Source organism: Protopterus annectens, chromosome 2.part1, assembly GCF_019279795.1.
Source record: "Protopterus annectens isolate FY-2018-M chromosome 2.part1, PAN1.0, whole genome shotgun sequence".
NCBI classification, from domain to species: Eukaryota; Metazoa; Chordata; order Ceratodontiformes; family Protopteridae; genus Protopterus; species Protopterus annectens.
The window spans coordinates 1,616,399,277-1,616,423,676 of NC_056729.1; positions in this window are offsets into that span (position 1 = coordinate 1,616,399,277).

Consider the following 24,400-nt stretch of genomic DNA (forward strand, 5'->3'; position numbering starts at 1 on the left):
AAAGAGTTTAAGTCATAGGGATATTCATTAGTTGGAGCATGGACTTTGGCTTCATAAAGAAGAGTTAGTCTGGGACAGAGCACTGACATAGCCAGTGTGACTTGAAATGGAGTTTTAGATCCTTTTTGAATTGGACCAGGGAGCTTGATAGAGTGAGGTTAGAGGGGAGGGAGTTCCATATTTTACCAACAGTGTTGGCAAACAGAGTATCTCCCCCTGAGTTATGGGATTTGACTGTTTGGTTAAGTAACCTATTTGATGAGCATAGGCAGCTAAGATTAGTGTACGGTATAATAAGGTTTTTCAGTGCTGGAGAGTTGCCAGGTTGTTTGAGAATTTTAAAAGCCTCAAGGAGTTGGTTCAAATGAAGAAGGTTTGGCAGTTCAATCCAGCCCAGGTTTTTTAGGTTATGGCAGTGGTGGGTCCTGTAAGGCATGCCAGTTGCAAATCTGGCAATTTTATTATAGCAGCTTGTAAGTTTGTTCAGGTCAACTTTATTAAGGTTAGTCAGTATGGGGGAGGCATATAGTAGGGTTGAGAGGAGATGTGAGCGGGCGATGGCTACTTTGGCTTTTGGAGTTAGGAAAGATTTTATTTTGTATAGAGACCCTAGTTTCTTTATTTATTTATTTATTTCAGTTTGATTACTGGGGGAGTCCATTGGGCCAGAAAATGCCCATTTTCAGTGGAGGCCCGGGGAGAAAAGCTCCATAAGCAATATGATACAATAAAGGTTACATAATGTTGAAGGTAAAGTTACAATTATAAAATTCATACAGTAAGAAAAGCAAATGCATAAAAATATACTTTTAAAACACAGTTAAAGATAGTAGAGAACACAATTTACAGGAGTTTTCATTCTTGTTAATGGTTTTGATGGTCTAGTTAATGTGCATGTCAAATCACAGTTTATTGTCAATGGTAACTCCAAGGAGTTTGGTATGGGAGTCAGGGGAGATGATAGTCCCATTGTTAGATTGTATAGTAAAGGGAATAGGAGAGGGTTTCTGGGTAGGATGAAAGCGTAGTAGTTTGGTTTTGTTTGGGTTCAGGATCAGGTTTTGGCCTGATAACCAGTTTTCTACTGTAGTCAAAGTGAGCTGGGTTGTGGATAGTAGGTTGACTAAGGATGTATCAGAGTAGAGTAGTGTAGAGTCATCTGCATATTGAATGCAGACGGCCTGAGGGGTGACTGTATGAAGATCATTTATAAAGACTGAAAAGAGAAGAGGTCCTAGTATGGAACCTTGAGGGACCCCTATGGTATTAGGTAAGAGTTGAGAGAGCTGATTCTGCCAGAGTACTGCCTGTTGTCTACTGGGGAGACAAGCATGAAACCAATCAAGGGTTTGGTTGTCTAAGTACAGAGTGTTCAGTGTGTGGAGTAGCAGCTGGTGGTTAACCATGCCAAATGCTTTTGACAGGTCCAGAAAGAGAGCTGAGGATATTTTTTGTTATTCCAATTATGGTTAATTGTATCAGTGAAGGAAAGGAGGGCAGTGGTAGTACTGTGGTCAGGTCTGAAACCATGTTGAGAGTCGGTAAGAAGATTATTCTGGGTGAGGTAATGTAGAAGTTGATTGTGCACACATTTTTCCATGATCTTGGCAAGTGGTGACAATATGGCTATTGGCCTATAGTTTGAAAGGTCTGTAGAGGCGCCACCCTTATGGAGTGGTATTACATAAGATATTTTCCAAATTGAGGGGATAGTAGACTCTGTTATGGTTCGATTAATTAAGATAGAGACTAGGTATGCTATGACATCTGCAGCTTTTTGCAGGTATTCGGCTGGGAGAAGATCTGCAGAGAGGGTAGTTGACTTTAGTTTCTTCAATAAAGATCGGATTAAGGAAGTAGGAATGGGCTGAAGGTTGAAGGAGAGTGTTGTGCTGGGAAAAGAGCATGTTATTGAGGAGGAGGTAGTGGGTGATTGTTTGGCTAAGGACTGTATAGTCTCAGTAAAGAAAGTGTTAAAAGAGTTTACTACTTTTTCTGGGTTCTCATTGCATAGTGTTGTTGGAGTAGGAGTGGAGGATTTACCTGGGTGGAGAAGATTATTAATTCCTGTCCAGAACTTTTGAGGGTTATTTTGGTATTTATATTGTAGTTGGCAGTAATAGTTTTTTTTGTCAAGTGAGATGGCTTTTTTAGTCTCATTTCTTAGCTGTTGGAATTTAATACGATCTAGGGGTAGCCTAGTTGTATGCCACTTATCCCATGCTTTGTTTCTGAGTTTGATTTTAACTTTGGAGTCGTTTGTTAGCCAAGGTGCTAATTGTGATTTTGTTTTGATTAATCTTTTTGGGGCATGAGAGTCAAGTATGGTTAGAAATGTGGTATTAAAATATATTACTGCCTCCTCTAGGGGAAGATCCTTTAGGGTTGACCAATTACAGGATTTGAGTTCTGTTAGGAATTTTGTGATGTCAAAGTTTTTCTTGTTTCTTACAGATCTGTAAGTGGGTGATTTAGGGCTGACTGCTTTGTCTTTTCTTATGTATGTGATGAGATGGTCACTAGTGTCATTGGGAAGAGTCCCAGTCTTGTACATATTAGGGTGACTATTTATGAGTATCCAGTCTAGGATACTTTCTTTTTGGTTAGGGTTTCCTATTCTGGTGGAGGAGGATATGATCTGTGAGAAGCCATAAAGGTTTAGGTGGATGGTGTTTGAGTCTGAGGAGCATAGGTTCCAGTCAATGTTAACATCGCCCAGAACAATTGTTTCTTGAGGGCAGTTATTAGCTAACCAGTTAAGAATATTTTCGAGTGTACTAGGGTTATTCCCAGGGGGGATATAGATCACAATTAGATTTATACTTTTTTGTTTGTTTAGTTGCACTTTTAGGGCTAGAACTTCAGCGTTGGAGAACAGGGGAGGTTGAATGGGATAAGGTAAGATGTTTAGTGAGCTTTTATAGAGGACCGCAATGCCACCTCCTTTTTTCTTTTATGATCAGCCCTGAGTATGTTATAGCCAGGTGGTAAAATCTCATTGTTTTTGGTTGTTGGTTTAAACCATGTTTCAGTTAGACACAATATGTCGGGGAGATAGGTTGCTAAAAGGGCATGAAGGCTATGTACTTTATTGTTTACGCTTCTTATGTTTAAGTGGTAAATTTGCATGGAATTAGCTGATCTGGGAGAGAAAGGTGGGGTATCAGGTTTGGTGGTGGACAATGGACCTGGGTTAGAGTGGATGTCACCGTCTTTAGTTATGTCTTTTCTTAGGTAATCTATTAGTCGCATTAGTTTAAGTAGTACTTTTTGAACATATTTGGATTTAAAATGTTTTAGGTTTGGTTTGTTAGGATACTGGTTGAGAGGTCTAGTTGTTGTAGTGGTTAGATAGTAGGTTGTGAGTTCAGTCATAGGTGAGATAAGTGGGGTGGCGGTTCTATTTTTGGGGTAGTGGAAGCCTGAGTATAGCTTGTCTTCATATCTAGTTAATATATATGGGATGAGTATGAGTGGTAGTATGAGAAGTATAGTTATAAGTCTGGGGTTGTGAGTGGAAGGGATGGAATGCATTGTCCTAGGGTGATGGGCCTATTCCCTAGTGGTATGAATAGGGTTAACAGGAAAAGTGGTGTGTGGGTCTTGAGATAATAGGGAAGTGATTATGTATGGTTGAAAGGGGAGAGGAGGTGTGGCTAAGTTAGTTATAAATGAAGCAGTGGTGGGGGCGGGTGGGATACGGGGGCAGGGTGAGGTGCAGAGCGAGCCCGAGCGAAGCGAGAGTGAGCGGAGTGGGGCTAAAACCGCCTCAAAGTTTCCAAAGGCCAGTGAATTAGGTGAGTATAAAAGTAACCTCTTTACTATTATAGTTCATAGGTTCATAGGTTCATAGGTTCATACTAGGCTATCTGCCCTAGGGCATTTATAAGCCTAGCCAGAGTGTGTTTGGCTTTCGCCACCCATTTTAAATTAATTTTGCTATGCCTTTTTTTGAGGTTAGTATACTGTGCCTCTGTCTAACAGTGACACAGAAGTGATAGCCGCGGTAAACCTACGATCTCCCATCCACTCATCAAGATTCCTCTTGAAGAGAGTCAATGTGGGACTCTGCCTAACCTGGACTGGGATTTTATTCCAGAGTGAAGGGAGCCTCTGGGTTATGAATCTGTCCCTCCAGCATGTCCTATTTATTTCAGTGCTGAGGTTCAAGTCTCTCGGCGTGGCTCGATGGGATTTGGATTTTCTGAGGTGCAGCATGTCCATTAATTCTGGGTTGGACATGGCTTTATCGTCAGGCACAGATCGCCTCTGAGCAGGCGGTATGCCACTGAGTAGAGCTGGAGTTTCTTTAACCGGGCAGCATATGGCATCTGTTTGAGCCCTTTGATCCTCTTGGTGAGGTACTTTTGGGGTCTTTCCGGTTGCTGCAGGTGTCTGGTAAGGTACATCCCAAAGGGGCATTGTACTCAATTATGGGCCTGATGAGGGATGAGTAAAGAGATACGATGACCTCTCCTGATCTAGATGTGAATCCCTTCATGATTAGGTGGGCTATATAAAATGTTTTTCTAACCACTTTGGCCACGTGGTTGTCAAATGAGAGATTGCTATCAACTTGGGTCCCCAGGTCCCTAATGACTTCTTCTGTACTTAATGGATTACCACCTATGTGGTAATTTGTGGGCACTTTTGCCAAAGGGGATGACTATACACTTTTTGGCGTTTGGCTTGAGGCCATGGCTCTGGCACCAGTTGTCTGTCTCTATGAGGCCCTTTTGGAGGATGCTTGTGTCGGCTGGAGAGTTGATTATGGCGCCCAGTTTGCAGTCATCTGCGAACTTGGTCAGCCACAGTCCTTCCGTGTTGGCCTGTACCGCCAAGAAATATATACCGAACAAGAGAGGTCCCAGGACTGAGCCTTGTGGGACGCCACTTGTAACTGGTTTGTAGTCTGACATGGCTCCAGCAATTCTAACCATGTGGGTTCTGTCCTTGAGCCAGTTTGCAACCCATCTAGTGACATAGGGGTTTATATTTAAGCTGGTGAGCTTATCTATAATGCCCAAGTGGGGTATTGTATCGAGGTCCAGGTAGGATGTGTGGACCACCTTCCCTCGTCAATGGCCTTGGTGACTGTTTCAAAGAAATCGACCAGGTTTAAGAGGCAGGATCTGCCCTTAACAAAGCCAAACTGGGTAGGATCCAGTGTCTGTAGGTCCCCAATATCTTTATTTATGAGGTCCATGATGATCCTTTCCATAGCTTTGCAGACCAAGCTAGTCAGGCTTATGGGGATAGTTTCCAGGATCCGTTGAGGCACCACCTTTGTGGAGAGGGACCACTGTTGCTGTCGCCACTCTTTGGGTACACATCCTGTAGTAAGGCCAAGATTGAACAGTAGTTTTATGTTTGGGTTTAGCTCTTCTTGGAGTTCATGTAGGACACAGCCGGGACACCATCTGGTCCCATTGATGCTGTGTTTTTTTTTGGGAGAGGCGGCTCTTACCTGAGCATCTGAGATGTCAGGGGCAGCACTCTGTTGGGATAGATATTTGCCCTTTGGTGGGAGAGGGGAGAAGTTTGCACTGAACCTGTCAGCTAGGATGTTGGCAATGTCTGTGGGCTCGGTGTATTTTTTGTCATTTTGGACTAATTCTGAGCATATCTGGGAATTCCCACCCAGGTTCCTAACATAACTAAAGAAAGCCTTGTGATTACCCTTAGTGTCCTGTTCAATTTTTCTCTCGAAGCTGGCCTTAGACGATTTTTTGAGTGCCCGTAGTTTTTTGCTAATACTGATCAGAGATGCCTTCCCTTTTGGGATTTTGCTCTATCATGTAGTAGCTTCCTCCTTCTATTGTATAGTTTGTTTATGGCTGGGGTCCACCAGACAGGACATCTGCCTTTGGAGGATTGGGTCTTGGTTTTATTTGGGATTGCATGATCCATGCATTCCTGAAGGTGTTCATAGAATGCGTTTATAAAAGATTCTTGGTCTGGGCATTATTTTCCACAGGCCGGGCTTTGAAGGATTTTGCCTTGGTTTTGATGAAATTTTTGCTTTAGAGAAGTTTTTCACTGTGGTTTTCTGGGCAGGGGGTGGGGTCGGGATGTCAATATCCAGTGAGATTAGTTTATGGTCTGATCTTACCAGTGAGGGATACATTTCTGGTCTGGAGCATAGTGTCCCCATGTTGGTGATGATCAGGTCCAGTATGTTTTCCCCTCTTGTGGGAGTGGTAACAAGTTGTTCCATAGCATTTGAGTTTATAAATTCTAGGAACTTTTGGGCTAGGGTGTTAGAGCTAGAGTAATGCTCCCAGTCTATGTTTGGGTAGTTGAAGTCGCCCAATATAATGGTGTTTGGAGAGACCTTCATATTTTCCAGTATTCTCAGGAAGGCCAATTGGGGTTCCTGTGTTTGGGAGGGTGGTCTGTAGCAGGCTATAAACTGGAAGGCAGTTTTACCCACAGTTAGTTGTTCACCGAACAATAAAACAAATCCCTCTTACTATGGAAAATATGAACTTTGTTTTGAATAAAATTTGTCTAGAGGAGTTACTAGAATTGGATTAGGTTATAGGGTTTACTGCCGTGAAATGAACCTAGTCTGTACCCTTTTAGAGAACACTATTTAAGCGTTCTTTACACTATAGTATTAATGAATATTAACCTTGGCTGCTTGTTAATCTTCTGTGGGTCTGTTGTTTAGAGCTTGACTGCTTGTTCTTAGAAAGTGTAGTGACCCTCTTTTAGCAGGAATTGTAGTTTGATGAGGGGAAATTATGGAAAGTACCTGAAGGGAGATACGATGGAACAACACAAAGGCTTACAATTGAAGCTTCTATCGTGATTACACAGTTTCACAGTATCAAACAGTACGATTAAAACTAAAGGAAAATACAGTCTTAGATATTTAAACTGGGTATAACAGATGCTAGTTCAACAGCGACAAGAAGAATTTAACATTGGCGGTCATAAGCAAGTTAAAAATGGTTCCTGTAAGCAAGGCAAATGCTTCTCAATTATATAGCAAGTCAGCAGTAAAATCTTTGCTCTCCCTCTGAAAGTTTTTATCTGCTATGCCTTAACAGTAGTTAATATAGTTGAGAAATTTCTATCAACTAGCTAAACATAGTCGCAGTGGAGTTATTTTACAGTACATGCTAACTATTATATTGTATCAGGATATCCCAGCTCCGCCGAGCTCATAAAACAAGTAAATGCAAGATTAAGCTCCAGAAGACCGTGTTTATAGACCAGTACTACCTTATTTAAGACTTAGAAATTATAAGATATTTACAGGAAATATATGTATATCTACTACATCAATGACAACTAAAGGTAATAACTATTTCCAGAGTCCTTATCTGTGGATACAGCATTGGCGTCTTAGCAGTTCGCTAACGCCAGGTGATAACCCAGTTCAGTAATCCTTAGGTACTAGATTTCTACACAAAGAATAACTACCTTACTTGTTAACTAGCAGTACTATCATCTCAAGATGTCACTATAAGATATTTGCAGAGAAGTATTCACTTTCAATGTCCGTAATTAAATACCCTGATATTGAGGCAACCGACTAGGTTCAGAGACGCAGCAGTAATTGAAAAATGGCACCACAGGTAGGGAGATGTATAACCTCAGATACGTCAGATGTGGTGGGAGGGGGCTGATATGGCGGGGCTAAAACCGCCTCAAAGTTTCCAAAGGCCAGTGAATTAGGTGAGTATAAAAGTAACCTCTTTACTATTATAGTTCACCGAACATTAAAACAAATCCCTTTTACTATGGAAAATATGAACTTTGTTTTGGATAAAATTTGTCTAGAGGAGTTACTAGAATTGGATTAGGTTATAGGGTTTACTGCCGTGAAATTAACCTAGTCCGTACCCTTTTAGTGAACACTATTTAAGCGTTCTTTACACTATAGTATTAATGAATATTAACCTTGGCCGCTTGTTAATCTTCTGTGGGTCTGTTGTTTAGAGCTTGACCGCTTGTTCTTAGAAAGTGTAACGACCCTCTTTTAGCAGGACTTGTAGTTTGAGGAGGGGAAATTATGGATTATGGATAAATTGGAAATATATGGAAATTATGGATTATGGATAAACAATTTGGATATTGTTATTGACATCCCTTGACTGTCTTTACAAAGTTTAGAAATAATAATTCAGGTCTAATAAGGAAAAATAACAAGAATAAAAACGAATAAAATATTATTATCAACAAAAACTAAACCTTTACCATCAATCATGGAATTATTAAAATTCCTATCCCAATAGATAAACAAAGGATCTAACGGAGTAACCCACTTAACTAACAAATCATATGGAGTTAAGCTCTATAGAATGATAGTAATTAATAGAGACTATATTATATATATGTATAAGGCAGATTTAGAATAGTCTTCCTCTAACAAACTGTGATACCCCTGCACTGGCCCAGTAATCAAGGAGCCTCAATCCTCACCACTGGCAACAGCAAGGGGATGTACACATTGGGAAGATGACCCACACCCAGCTGTGGCTCACGTTCAGTCTCACTGCTACAAGGTAGCTCCCTCCCTGAATTGACCACCTCACTAGTCCGGGCTGCAAGTGTGCAGTCTGTTTGGGTCTCCCCCAGGCTACTAGAGCCATGTGCTTGTCTCCAAGCCTGACTGCATGTAACTGCATGTACTCAGGGTACTGCATTATCAAAATAATTCCCTGTCAGGGCATCTGCTGGGATATCCTCAAACACACCTACTTGTTGGCTTCCTTTTTCCCAGTCAAGGTGAACCCTAGCCAAAGGTATTTGGAGTGGGATCCCGCCTAAAGCTGTGACTGGAGTAGACTGCCCAAGCAAGTAGTGCTCCTCTTTAAGTATTTCAGGCTTCACAATGGTTATATCAGAGGCTGTGTCTCTCTTAGCAATGGCCTCTTTCCCATTTACTAAGATAGGATATAACCTCTTGTGGTAGTTTGGTACCCTTGTTGTGTCCCACCTTACCTCCATGGACATCTATATGCAACATGGTCCCACTGGTTGCATTTAAAACATTTAACCCTTGGACCTGGACGTGTACCTGGACAAGTGGCTTCCCCTGCTACTGGTGGACTCTGTTGGGGCACTCTGGGCTGCCCACCATGGGTTCCCTTAGACCCATGAGCAACACTGGGTGCCCCTTTCCTGTGCAGTGATGGCCTTTTTGCTATGTATAGGTCTCCCTTCTTCCTCAACTCACCTGCAGTATTGCATTGTCTATCAGCTAACCAGATTCTCATGTCCTCAGTCAAACTGCTAAAGACTTGTTCCCGCACCAAAACATCTGCCAGCCCTTCAGAAGTGGTGACCTGACATCCACTCCCCCACCATTGAAAATAAGTGCTTAGTTCAGCAACATATTCGCACACACTTTCATCTGCCTTGTGTCTATGCTCACAAAACTTTTTTTCTTATAGGCTTCATGTGTTAACTTAAAACATTCTAACAAACACATTTTGACTGTATTATAATTTAAGCAATCAGTATCATACAGTTTAGAAATTGCATTTACAGCTTTATCATGGAGTAAGGGGGTCAGAAACCTACCCAGATCCCTTGTTCAACATTATACTGTTTGCATGCACTCTGAAACATATGACTGAAACTATCAAAATTATCCCCCTCTGCAAACTGTGGACGAAATTTACTGACCTTTGTTGCTTCTGGAGTTTGGTTACTCTCTTCCCCATTACCTCCATGACTGTGGTGAAGAGTCAGCATCTCCTTTTCACATTGCCTCTACCTCTCCTTCTCCCTAGCTTCCAGGTGTCACAGTTTCTCATTTTTCTCAGCCTGCAGACATCACAGTTTCTCATTTTCCTCAGCCTCTAGACATCTCAGTCTTTCTGCTCCTTCTATTTCCAAAATTTTGGCCTCCAGCTCAAGTCTCTTTAACTCCAGACAGATTTTTAAATCCTCTGTGGAATGGTTGAACTGTCCATTTTCTGAGAGTTGTACATCTCCAAGGCCAGTCTGATTGTCTTTCTGGTTGCTATCCTCTGATGCAGCTGTGACTAAAGCTGCAATCATTTCTGCTTTAGTCTGGTTGGCATGCACCAGTCTTTTAGCCTGGCTCATCTCAGCCAAATGGCTCCTTATCAGCTTGCCATACTTTTCTGCTGACATGCTTGCCTGTTCTCCCTGACTAACTAAGCTAACAAAAAAATAAAACAATTGTGATGTGAAACTCTGACTGTTCACTGCATGGCTGATTGAGAGTACAGACACCTTCAGTGACTACTGTACACTGGCTACGGAATTCAATATCCATACCACTACAAGCCAATTAATATGTGATGTGGCTATCTCACCAATGTCAACCAATTAATATATGATGTGCATATCTCACCACTGCCAACTGATTAATATGTGATGCCCCTGCACTGGCCCAGTATTGAAGGAACTTCAATCCTCACTACTGGCAACAGCTAGGGGATGTACACATTGGGACTATGACAAGTGTGCACACAGTAAAGTGCAATTTCCCTTAAGAGCACACAGAGGTCACAGTCAGTCTGGGGCTGGTTTCTCCCTCTTTCTCCTGATCCCCAAGAAGTCTCCCCACTAGCACAGCTGTAAGGTTGAGACCTCAGCCAAGTGGCCAAGCTAAGACCTCCAGCACCCTCTCTGTCCAACCAATGCTTTGTGTCCCTGCCCAAGTAGCTGACACACACACGCTTTAAGATTTGATTTATATACAAGCACACACACATACACACACACGCACACACACACACACACACACACACACACACACACACACACACACACACACACACACACACACACACACACACACACACACACACACACACACACACACACACACACACACACACACACATACACACACACCTGTTGAAGGCTGGCACAGGTTTACTAGCTATGCCCCCTTTTGCCCAGACAATAATGTAATTCCAGCTGCCACCAGTTATCCTTATCAGCTACTATAAGGCCCTTACAAAGGGTGTGCAATCCTAATGTGTAATGTTACTATTAATACAAATGGTAGTTTTGACCAAGCACCAGGCTATTAGGAGTGGCCTGTACAATGTCACCAAATACATATGCCAGTACGCTAAGAGCTTAAATATGTCTCACAAATATCAACCACAAAGACAGGTTTAAATATATTTAATAATACATAATAAAAGAACAAGACAATACTCAGTCAATCAACACAGTTACTTCAGGGTTCAAAATCACAGGAAATATTTTAAAACAACATTGCAGGACAGGCTCAAATAAATACAGAAAACATCTAAACTAATCTTTACTATATTCTTATCTATATCTAAGAGAGATACTAGGCCCTATGTCTTACTTACAGACAAGCAAGTGCAGATGATGATGATGAGTGGATGCTCTTGCTAGGTCCAAGTCAAAATACAAAATGCACAGTCTGTCTCTGAGAGTGTTCTTAAATGAATATCACATTTACTGCTGGGTTAGCCTGGATGACATTACCTTTTGTCAACTGACTTCAGTTCCCAGGCTAAAACAGAAACTAATATGATTTTAACATATCTGTGTTAAAAATACATATCTCTCAGATGTTTGCCAGACCTTGGAAGTTGTAAAACAACAAAAACACTTTACATTTTAAACCTAGTAATTACTTTTCTTTCAGGACAATAGAAAAACTTCTAGCTCTAGACATTATGTCTGCTATTGAACTGAAACTGTGAGATAACATATTTTGTTTATGGCCCATCTGTAAAGTAACTTAACCTCAACTATTCTTAAGTTTTTCAGGTTAATCCAGCAGGGTATGCTGTGGTTGTATTCTTGAAGCTCAGTACATAACATACAGTTCTGTAGAAAACATATCAATATTCACAAATGACATAGAATTATTTACAAAATTCCAGATAGGTGGGTTGGCAGCGTGACACAAACAAAATGATTTTTATCTATTGTTAATGAGAGACTGTGCAATTTTTAAATATAAGAAACTAAAATTGTTAAGGTAGATATAATGAAAGAAAAAGTAAGAAAAAGCATGAAAAAGAAGATTTTATTCTAAATAAGTATGCTAAATGTGAGTCAAGAAAATAGTTCTAAATAAAATTGCTAGAATCCTCTTAACCTGTTTGTCTATCTCTTGACCATCATCTTCCCAAAGCAGAGGTAGGCCACGATGGTGCAGCGGTTAGCATTGTTGCCTCACAGCAAGAGGTTCTTCTGTTCGATTCTTGGCTGGGGTGCCCTCTGTGCGGAGTCTGCATGTCCTCCCTGCGGTTATGTAGGTTTCCTCCGGTTACTCCCACATTCCAAAGACATGCAGTTGACAGATTGGACACTCCAAATTGGCTGTAGGTGAGAGTTTGTGTGCGAGTGAGTGGTACAAATGAACTACCTCTGCAGTGCAAGCCACCTGGTGGTGTAAACCTTGGCTCAAGATGATTGTCACTGCTGAAGTGACACCCCGACCCCTTGGGCAAAATGGGAAAAGGGTTGAGAATGGATAGATTAGAATCTCTAAAAGTAAAAAGAATTTTAGTCTATAGGTTGTTATAAATTCCTTATTATCATATTAGTAAACAAGAATGTGGAACTATAGTATTTATTTGTTTATTTAGTTCAGCATGAAGTATCATCAATGACTGTTTATGATGATGTAACTTCCATTATTAATAGTCTCCCTGGTTGTACAGTGGGCTAAAAGACTGCAATGTTCCACTGTATCATAAAAGTGTCCAGAAATTAACTTTAATCTTAAAAGTTTATCAATTTATAAGTTCTAAGATAGAATATCCATTTATAAGTTCTAAGATAGAATATACAGTAACTCCTATATGCATTCATTTTCAAAATATCTTTCAGGGAGATAGTTCTTTTTATATTAATAGATTTAAACTATAACTTTACAATCGCTTCTAAATAATGTCCTCATTAAATCACTAAACATATTTCTGTTGAAACTGTACTTTCTCTTGTATGTTGAGCTCATATTTCTCCTTTTCAAATAGTCAATGATGTATTTATAGTGGCTTGTAGTAAATTTGCATTGTTTGATTGCAATTTTAATTTTGTCAACAAGTATGTAGGCCAGGATGACCCCCCCATATCTACAGTAATGCAGGAAATGCAAGGTGACACCCAAGACATCATTTAAGATCCAAGAGTCTTTGGAGGATCAACCAGATGTCAAACTTCCATGGTAGGGGAGCTTCATATGTTTAAAAAACTGCAATAATGAATGGGGAAGATCAAAGAAGTTATTTCTAATTCCATGATGCTATATTAGTCATTTGTTAAGATGTATATCTGTAGCTTTTCCTTAGCCTATCTTATGCCCATTATTCAAAAGAAAAATACTGTAATCCCACTTATAGATGATAATATTACCAATTCAGTTATTAGATTTCTCTGGTCACTGCCCACTCATCTGGTTGAATATAGTATTTTTACAAATGTAATAATTTTTACAAGGTGTAAAGTTATGAACTCTAGATCTTTTGTACCTCACATGTCTTTCATAATTTTGCGAAATACTGCAATTTTCCCTCATGTATTCATTTTCACAGATGGGTAGTCTGTCTAAGTGGAGCATGTTTTACCCGGTTAACAGATATAAATAATTAGATAAAATATCAAATATGCTTACTTAATGACAAATTTCTTGACTGAAAATGGCAGCCTTCCTATGAATGAAAATGCCTATATCAGGGGATGAAGCAGTCAAGTCTAAAAATGTTAGGTTGTTAGATTGTTACCCATTCAATAGTATATTTTCATGAGATTAGGATTAATACAGAAGGATGCTAATCAACAAATGACTGTATGCATTAACATAGTTATGCAAAAACACAATCTTGCCTTATTTCAAGTGTGTGTGCATGTGTGCCCAAGTCCACATGTGTGCACGCAGGCACAGACACACAAATTCATACACACTAAAGCAAATACAGATATATACACACACTCATCTGTGTTTGCATTTTAGTTTGATGGGTGAAGAGTCAAACTATTGCCCTGCAAAACAATGTATGCATTTATGCCACATGCCTTTCTGTATTGCATGAGGAATATTAAGTATTACAGAGCTCTGCAATCAATAACTCAACACATAATGTAATAGCTGTTGTTTGGATGATCTGTAGTAATTAACTCTAAAGACACAGAGAATGTGGGCAATAGGTTACCATTGCAGGAATGTTTTTCCCCTTAAAGGAATATCAGTGCCCTAAACATAGCCCTTTCTTTTTAAAAAATATGTTTTTCTCCTATGATATAGTCATGTAACCAAGGGAAAATAAACTTGATTAATCCATTTTTCTTTCTTTCTTTTCTTTTTTTCTCTTTTTTTTCTTTTTCCCTTTAATTTCCCATTTGTAATATTACAAATATATTCAGCTTCCTCAGCAAGTAATGTGCTGGACTTTGTTAGAATCTAGCAATGTTTTAAGAAATTTTCTCTCCGGAGCTACTGGTTCATCATGTTTTAAGGTGATTGAATGAGGAAGAGCTTACATAGGAATAGTATGGTAGTCCTGTATTCTCTCTCTCTCTCTATCTCTCTCTCTGAGTGTGGTGAAAACATATAAAATTATTAGCAACCCATCACATAAATATTTCAATAAATAGAAATGTTCAGCAGACATCAGATCACATCGCACGCCAACAAGGCAGCCCCACCCCTGCTTCATCTCTTGTCAAACCAATCAGTGTATTTATTTAGACATAGCCTGCCTACTACAAACATCAATTAAAGCAAATAATAAACATGAAGTATAACATACGATTTTTATCTCAAAACCCCAAAAGAGGTGAACTCGATGGTGCTTCCAAAACATAAGTTTACTTTTGCTAAATGGATACATCTCCGAATCAACAGTCACAGAAGGCAAGATACTATAATTGATGGGGTTGTATACATATTTCCAAGTGAGATGTCACAAAAACAAAGTATGTGTACCCAGTAGTAAACAATGCACAACATTTTTGCAAAAAAGCAAGGCTATAACATTATGACTAAGATTTTCACAGTAAAGGAGTCTTGGTGTCAGAGTAAATCATTTACCCTATCTCATTTGAAGTATAACACAGTAATTTAGTCACTTGTTTCTTTAAAAAACAAGAGCTCTTGTTACCAAGAAAGAGGAAGTGAGCCAAACTGCTCAAACAAGAAGAAACCATCTAGAGCACAACAGCTAACACTGAATTATCTCTGAACAAAACGGCCCATGCAGATCTGCACTGCAGAAAAATGTTCAGTGAGGGAGAAAGAGCTCGCGGAAACATCACAAGATAATTTTTTGAATCTCTTTAGTATAACAGAATTCTACATGAGTATTTTACTTCAAAAATAGAAATGAACTGACAAGTGAGAGAACAGATAAACAATATAGATGTAGACACCATTCATGTACATATTTCCTGTTTTAGCGGAAAATCAGGTTCATCGCCAGACACAGAAGGAAACGAGCAACACATAGGTCATAGCTAGCATCCCAGAATCCCAATACATCACTCAAAACCACTATAGCAGTAAAATATGAAGAAACCAGTTTCCCAGATACCAAATCATTGTAGTTCGCAGACACACACCAAATCATTATAGAGTGAATAATGACAAAAAAAAAACACATTTAAAACAGCATCATTGTCTAAAAGAGCTCCACATGGCAGTAACAAACCATTACCATTAGTAAGAAAGATTCAGTGACCATGTTTTTAAGCAAAACATAATGATATTTAGTAGCAAAAAGATTACTTGTGTGTTCAATGAGAGTCCATTGAGGTAAAATAGCATCCTGTTAAGTTTTAATAAATACAAGGTGAATAATCAATAGACTATAAGGAGAAGGTATTTGTGATGTCTTGTTTTAACCCAGGAAAGATTTAGATGTGTGTTATTTGAAATCAATAAAAACATTACAATTATAGAAGCTAAATAAGTAAATGTCATTTAGAAGTTGAAACTTTTCAACTTTTACTGTTGTTTGTAGAGGAAAGATCTGCCTTTTGTTTTTTTTTCTGTAAATCAGTCCATGTGTTTTTCTCTGAGGTTCTTTTCAAGGAAGCAGCTTACCAGTCCATTTCATCGGAATCAGGAATAATGTCATTATTTTTGATGAAAGACATGGTTTCTTCAAGATTGTTAAAGGTTTTAATTTCATTCTGAAGATGATTTTAGCTGGAAATACTATTTGAGACTTTATATTTTTTCTGCTTATATATTTCCTCCTCATGTCCATCACTTTGGGCGAATGATCATTGTCAAATCTGAAAATGTTTTGGTTATATTTTAAAGGGGCTTTCCTCCAGGCAGTTTTAATAATCAGGTCTTTATCTATGTATGATAGGAATTTAATTACTATAGACCTTGGTGGAGAAGAAGCAGTTGGAATAGGCTCACCTGCTGCCCTGTGGACTCTTTTGATGCCGAATGATAGTCCTACTTGTAAATTTCAAACCTCAGGAATCCAGGAGTTTAGAAAAGAAATCATATAGTCTCCTTCAGATTTTTCAGGGAGTCCAAAGATTCTGATATTAGTTATTCTCTCTCTGTTCTCTAGGTCATCTAGCTTGTTAAGAAGCCATGCATTTTGCTTAAGTAGAAAGTCTGTTTGAGTTTCGTCTTCCTTTAATCTGCCATCTATATCACTCAACGCTGTTTCCATATCAGAGATTTTGCTTTGTTGTTGCTAAAGAAACTCTTTAAGAATATCTGTTTGCTTAAAACAAGTCTCTCTTTTCTAAATTTTGTTGAAATTCAGAGGTAATTCCTGTAGTGTAGAAGTCACTTGTTGTTGGTCTTTCCTCAGGAGAGCAACTGAGTGTGAGTGCTTAGAGGTGTTCATCTTCTTTTGATGGAATTATCTCCAGATAATATGACAGGAACATTTTTGAATATTTCTTCCAAAATTGAGAATAATGTAGCTAGTAGTATTATTTATAAGTTTATATGTTTCTGCATTCCCTGAACCCAGGACCACTCTCAAAGGGAAACAAGCTGCTGAGGCTCCAACCAATAGTAACTTCAAAAACAAAGTTAACAACAAACCAAATGAATGCAAAGAAGGACCAGACCATCTGAAGAAGTTTGCTGATTTTGAGTAAACGAAAGCACTTACTACATTTATTTGGGACTCAGCATGTTGTTTTCCTTCTTTGCATTTATTTGGCTCCAACCAAGAGTAACACAATCCATCCTGCAACTTTCAGATGAGGGAAGGAAGGACAGCTCACTAATGGTAATTTTAGTTGTATTATACAATGTTCAATATCCATCTGTGTGTGACCATATTCAGCATAACTCATGCACACAACATGGACTCTAAAGCACATTGACTATAGCTCAGAGTCACAAGGCATACTCTTTAGATTATTGTGACCACAAAGTACAAGAGTCATCCAGGCAACCACAAAGTCATTGTAAATGGATGAAGGCCTACCAGCTCCAATCTGAGACATTTCAGACAGGTGATTTAATCGCCACAATCTTTGCTAATGTCTACCATAACTGCTTCATAGCAACAGGGCAGGCAGAAGAGACAGAGATAAACTATTGGTTTTAACCATTATTAAAGCATGGCGATAGATTTAAAAAAGAAGCCATAACAATGCAATCATGAGCAACCAACAACCACTCATCTCAACATTTTCTATAGATTTATCAAATACCAAAATACAATTATAGAAAGGATTTGTGAAACATTAGACTTTAGAACCACTACCACCTGAAACAAATGTTAAAAAAGTAGAAGTTCTTTTCAGAAAATGTAGGAAATCTAAAAATGCAAGAGGTGTACCTTTCCAAACAGGAAACAAATCATCCATGAACCTAACATTAAATAGTATAGACTCTAAAGATACAGCAGTTAATTATTTTAGACATCATATTGAAATAAAAATATCATAAACTGGTTTTGATTGTGCATTGTTTTGTAAATCAACTATGGTAAATAATTATTTATTTTATAATAGCCATCATGCAAAATATACTAAGGATAATATTCAAAAGGATCAATTAATAAGAACCTCTAGACTCACAACTGATGATGAGTTGTTTATAAATGAAGTATTACATATTAAAAATATATTTGTATTAAGAGGATAGGATCCTTTATTTTTGGATCATGCAACTAAGGAATTTATTTCTAGAAGACATGTTGATTTTATACCCATTCATCAGGGGTAATTCTAATTTTATTTTATTTATTTATTTATTTTACATTTGTTTATCGAGAGTGTTCAACTGGGCTAGGAGCTCATTTTCAGTGGAGGCCTGGGGATAAAAGCTCCACATACAAAAAAATGCCAACCCTCCCAAAAAAAATTACAAAATGCCAGTAAATACAAAATACAGTGATACAAATATGCCAATAATTACAGACTGCAAAAGTACAAATTACAATAAGAGTAATAGGTGCAAGAAATACACAGGTATTAACACTACAAAAATACATAAAGTACTGAGAAGGTGGTTCAAATAGAGAGTATGTAAGAGACTGAAAAATGACACTATATTAAGAACATGTGGTACTAGACAGATTAATGTTGTGTGTAGGATGATAATGTTGTATAGTATAAAAGAGAAAAAAAGAAATGTAATAGATGAAAGGCAATTTCAAATATAGAAACGTATTTTATGGTTAGCTATGCTCTTCATAAAGCCATGTCATAGGCAGAACTTTCGGTAGGGTCTTGGGAGACAGCAGTTCTGTTTGGTAGGATACTAGCAGTCCATGGAAAATAAGACAGCAAGGATGATTAGATCTTGAGATATAGGTAGGGAAGAAAGCTTAGAAAGATTTAGCTGTAGTAAGTTGACAGGCAAGAAAGCCGGGATGGATTTAGTGATAGTAGACTGACAGGAGATCAGGAGGGTAGGGAGAGAGGAGATGTTTATTTTCTATAGTAGGAGATCAACCTTATTTGTACTTAAAAAGTGATATTATTAATGCTTTATTATGTAGAGATTGTACTAAAATTGCTGAACCTAGTATAGCTAAGGACACTGACACTTGTTCATATGGGTGTTGCAAAGCTTACAGATATGTCTAATAGTAAGTTTATATTTTTATCAAATCATAATTTTACTTTATATGCTAAAACTTGGTTTACTTGCAATACCAACAGGTTAATATATATAGCACTATAAGAGCACTGGGAAACATTCTATGTGGGTATGACTACAAGGAAGCTTCATAAGGCCAATATCAGTGGTCTCTGGCTGACTAAATTTCCAGATAATTGCAAATTAAGTGCTGCCATTGAATCCCACACTGACACAAATGTTCTTCAGGAGGGGCTGACACAGACAAACAACTGGTATTAGAGCCATGGACTAAAACTAAATGCCAAGAAATACATACTAGTATCCTTTGGGAAGTTATCCACCACTGGTAACTATCATATTGACAACACCCCTCCCCCCTTAGAATTGACCCAGTAGTCAAGGACTTAGGGACAAATATAGATAGCAATCTAGCCTTTGACAATCATGTGTCTACAGTAGTGAGGAATTCATTCTGTGTTGTGCAATGTATAAACAAAGGTATGATATCTAAGTCCAAGGAAGTCATTGTTCCACTGTATTCAGCATTCATCAATCCTATTATGGAGTACAATGCCCCCTTTGGTATGTACCTAACCAGGCATATCTAACAATTGTAATGTCCAGAGAGGTTCCTCACTAAATGAATACAGGGCATAAGTACAATGTCCTCTGCAGACTGCCTCAAGGCCTTATCCCTGTATTCTGTCGCTTAAAGGCATTTGAGTGGAGATCTATGCCTAGCATACAGGGCATTGTCAGATCCCACTCCAATGGACCTCCTGCATATCCACAAAACAAAATGCACCAGAATTATCCATTATAAAGTCTTAAACCTTGCCTGCAATATAAATAGGACCCACTGGAGAGACAGCTATGTATCCCAGAGACTACCCTGTCTATGGAACAGGCTCCCTATTCATGTGAAGCAGAGTTTCTTCTTAACCCAATTCAAGTGCAACTTAGACAATTGGATGGGGAACAGAAAATTCATACCTGGTTTGGCACCCATGTCTCTAATGGACACAGGTAACCTGTAAATAGTTCATCTCCCTGCCCCGTGCTTGCAAATGTTTCCTCTTCCAAACCCCTGCTTACACTTATCAAGGATATAAGAACTTGTCAGAGATTTGAAATGCTTGTCTAGGCTTAAAAAGGCACTTGTAGTCGTTAGCTTAGTAAACACCTATGAATGAGTTTTAGAGCACATATATGGAGTTAAAATAAGAATGTTAATAGTGTAGTATATATATATATATATATATATATATATATATATATATATAAAATGGAATACCAAGAGCATAAGAAATTTACCTTTTTTTGGATTTGAAAAATTATCTAAGGATATAATGGAAGGAGATTTTAAAAAAATCATTTGAACAGAAAGAAACTCTATGGCAGTTGAGGCTTCACACAGACAAATTACCTGGGCTAAAAGGGACTGTGAATATTAGATGTTTTTCAAAGCAAGGAGGCTTAAGAAATTGAAAATATTATTATGTATTTATTATATAAATCTAAGGAGCAAGTCTTTTGGAAACTGACCTCCAGTGAAAGTCAGTTTATACATATACCTTCATTGAAGTAAGTCACTTATGCTGAGAGTCATTTGGAATCAGGGCAGACTTACACCAACAGCAACTATTTTGGAATCTGGCCCTAAGTTTTTATTTTATTTTATGTGCTTACTGGGTTAGTGCGCTAATCAGTACTGACCAATTTTAGGTTTAGCCTGGGAAAAATGCAAAACATTTCACAAACAAAAATACAGGAATGTAAGCAATAACAGCTCAGACTAATTAGAAAAACTGTGTAAACATTGTAGTGAATGAGCATAGTACAATGTGCAAATTTCTAAAGTGAATCAATCTTCAGAGAAGAAACTCAGACTAGGTAAGGTGATATGTCCTGTATTAAAGCAGAGCATTTGGCTTGGATGAAGAAGTGCTTTTTAGTTGTGTTCTAAATTTAGAATAAGCATTTATTTGCTTGCCAAAGAGCAGGTGCCTGAAAGGAGAAACCATGTGCATTTCATTGGAGTATGGGGTAATGAGAGTTGGTGTGGCTTGTGAGTAGGGTCTCAGGTTGTATGAGGAAGTTTTTCATTAATTCTACTTGTAGCTGCAAGGGAGTTGGGATCCTAAAAGTAGGTTAGATCTTTGTTTTCCTAGTAGCCTTTTGACTTTTTCTAGGGTGATACAGTGACGGTCACAGAAAGGTGACTTCATAATGAATTGGCAGATGATGGCAGAGATAATCTGAAGTGTGGCAATGTTTTTCTTGAAGGCAGAAGCAAAAATTGGGAGACCATATTCAAGTAGAAAAAGGAGACCTCCTTTACCAATGGCTGCTCTGGCTGGTTGAGATATTAAAGGGAGAAGTTTTTGGTCCGGAAGGGGAAAGAGTTTATTTTGACTCTCACTTTGTCTATGTGGAAATGGATGTTTAGTGACTGATCAAGCCATAGTCCTAGGCATTTGAAGATAGAGGTTATCTTTGTGGAATGGGTGTATAGGTCAAATATAATTGAAGGGTCAGGTGCTTGGTGAATTTTCTGTGGATTCCAAAAAGCATAGTTTTGGTCTTGGTGGGGTTAAGAAGTAGTTTATGTTTATGAGTCATTGGTGGAGGTCATGTAAGTCTGACTGAAGTTGGCATTGAATGTTGGTGTGAAAGTGACCTGATCAGGAAATGACCATGTCATCAGCATAGAGGATAAGTGGGAGATGGGGAGATCACAAGGAAGCTTGTTAATGAATATGGAGAAGAGGAGGGGGCAAGAATGGATCATTGTGATATACCTTTGGTAAAAGGTGCAGATTCTGATTGAAAGGATTCTATTTTAACTGACCTTTACCTCCATCACCTCAGATATTGACTGCAAAGAAGGACAGAAGGAAAAGGAATGACATGTTTCAAGTATAGCAGGCTCTCCACCACACCCATTAATTTCTCCTGCACCTAGCTCAAAAGCATCCCTCAGAGATACCCATTCAAATTTACTATCAAAGCAGGACAGCTGTCCTTAAATATTTTTTACCTGATGATTTAGTCAATACATCATTCTCCTAAACTAAGAGCTATAGTTTCCTGTCCTTCACTCATGTAAATTGTGGATCTGTGAATTTTCATGCTCACCAATTTGCTCAAGCAAAAGATGAAAACGAAGAAGATGGCTGCCTTTACTGATCTATAGTGGATGGTGTTCTGCAGGCCTATAATTTTAGGAAATGATTTGCATCAGTGGCATCAATTAATGAGAAGCAGTACTACAGAAAGCTGCTCTGCACACATATGGGTTTCAAAAAATGCCTAGATACTTCATTGACTAAAAGTTATAGAATACATTATAATGTTTGCAGAATAAATTCTAGGGCATTATTGCAACACTGTTGCTGACATCAAATGGATTTTAAATGTTCCTTAATTACTGTTCAATGAGACAAGGCAGGTTTTTGTGCCTTGTCTGCGTTAATCTGTGATAGCTAATTTTGCAGATCTCTTGAAAGTCACATATCTCATTTTTCATAACTTGTGGTGTAACAGATAGCATGGTACAATACATGATTCTTATGTTTTATTAGTAACTGGGGGTGCCTTCTGTACAGAGTCTGCATATCCTCCACATAAACACAAGTTTTTTTTTCTGATGATTGCATTTTTTTTTCCTTCATCTGAAACAGATGGCATTTTGTGAATTAATGATCCTCTTAATTATCCATAAGTGTATATGTGTGTGTGTGTGTGTGTGTGTGTGTGTGTGTGTGCGTGCGTGCGTGCGTGCGTGCGTGTGTGTGTGTGTGTGTGTGTGTGTGTGTGTGTGTGTATATCAGTGGGTATGTGTATCCTGTTTTGAACTGGTGCCATGTTACAACTGGTTCTCTGCCTTATGGCCATAGCCTGTAAATCCTTGCTTCGTGTTCAGCCGTCACCTTCTGCAAAGTTTGTTATCACCTTAGCTTTTCCTACCACTATATCATCTTTAAAGGCACATGACAATATACCTATCAATGCACCACTTTCTCATGATGTACATTCCATATATCGCTTTTCTACGGCATAAATCCTATATGTTATAACAGAAATAGGTCTTGATATTTGTAAATAGACTTTAGTAGTAGTTTTATCCAACACTCACCTCCATAAGAATTTTGCAAACTTTATCTTACATTAAGCATGATAATTGAAAAAAAATCCTTTTACAACTGGCCACTTGCATACACAAATATGGCATTATAACTCATGAATAATATTTTTGACCTGAATGAGTAGAATAGACTTAGCAGTGTTCACAGTACATGTTCACTGAAGTATGGGCAGAGGTACCTTCATTGGACATATCTGTAATGACCTAAAATAAATAGTATTTCTGATGGACGTTTTTGAAAAGATCACCAAAGCAATGGATGAAGATAAAATGGCACACTCCACATACCTCAGTCTGGCAAAAGCTTCTGACATAATTGCCCCTTAAGCCTAGCAGAAAAGTTAAATAAACATGAACTAACCCTCTACATCACTTGCTTGTTTGCCAGTTGGCTCACAGATAAGGATGCAGGAGCTCAAAATAGGGGAAGCTACCTCCACAAAGAGACCCGTCACCAGTGGAGTCCTCCCCAGGGTTTTTTGCTGGGACCACTCCTGTTTGAATCTACTTCTCTGAAGTAAAATCCAATTCCCAAAGGGCTCTGACTGACAAAGTTTGCAGATGGCTACAAGCTAGTAACAGTCATTGAGTCCCCAGTGACTTAGCCATACTGCGGGGAGGCGTGTCCCAAATAAAAAACTGATGCTAAAATCATGGATGGAATCTAAATGCCAAGAAATGCATTATCGTATCATTTAGGAAGTCATCTGCCCCAGAGAACTACCACATTGACAATACACCCCTAAGTGATGACCCAGGTTTTCAGGATTTGGGAGCTTATGTGAATAGTGATCTAACTTTCTACCAACATGTGTCCACTATCATAAGAAAGTCCTTCTGTATTGTGCATCTTATTAACAAGGGGATTGTATCTTCATCTATGGATGTTATTTGTCCCATTTGCTCAGCCCTCATTATGTCAATAATTGAGTATAATGCACCTTTGGCATTGTGTCTGTGCAGACGCATACAACAACTGGCACTACCTGACCCAGGTCCGGGGACAGCCAGGGGCCAGTGAGAAGATTGAAGATGCTAGAGCAGCATCCTATTGCTGCCAGGCAGCATGCTCTAACCTACCACCCTGCAGCAGCCTTCCACACATGAAAAGCCTCCCAAATAAGTAACATACCCTTCCCCTAGGAAAGGCAATCTGTCCCACTCAGTTGCATCCTTCATCACCAGATTCTGGCCATTGCCCATGCTGTTAATCGAACACAGGTATTCTGGGGCACAGTCGGGGCTTTATCCTT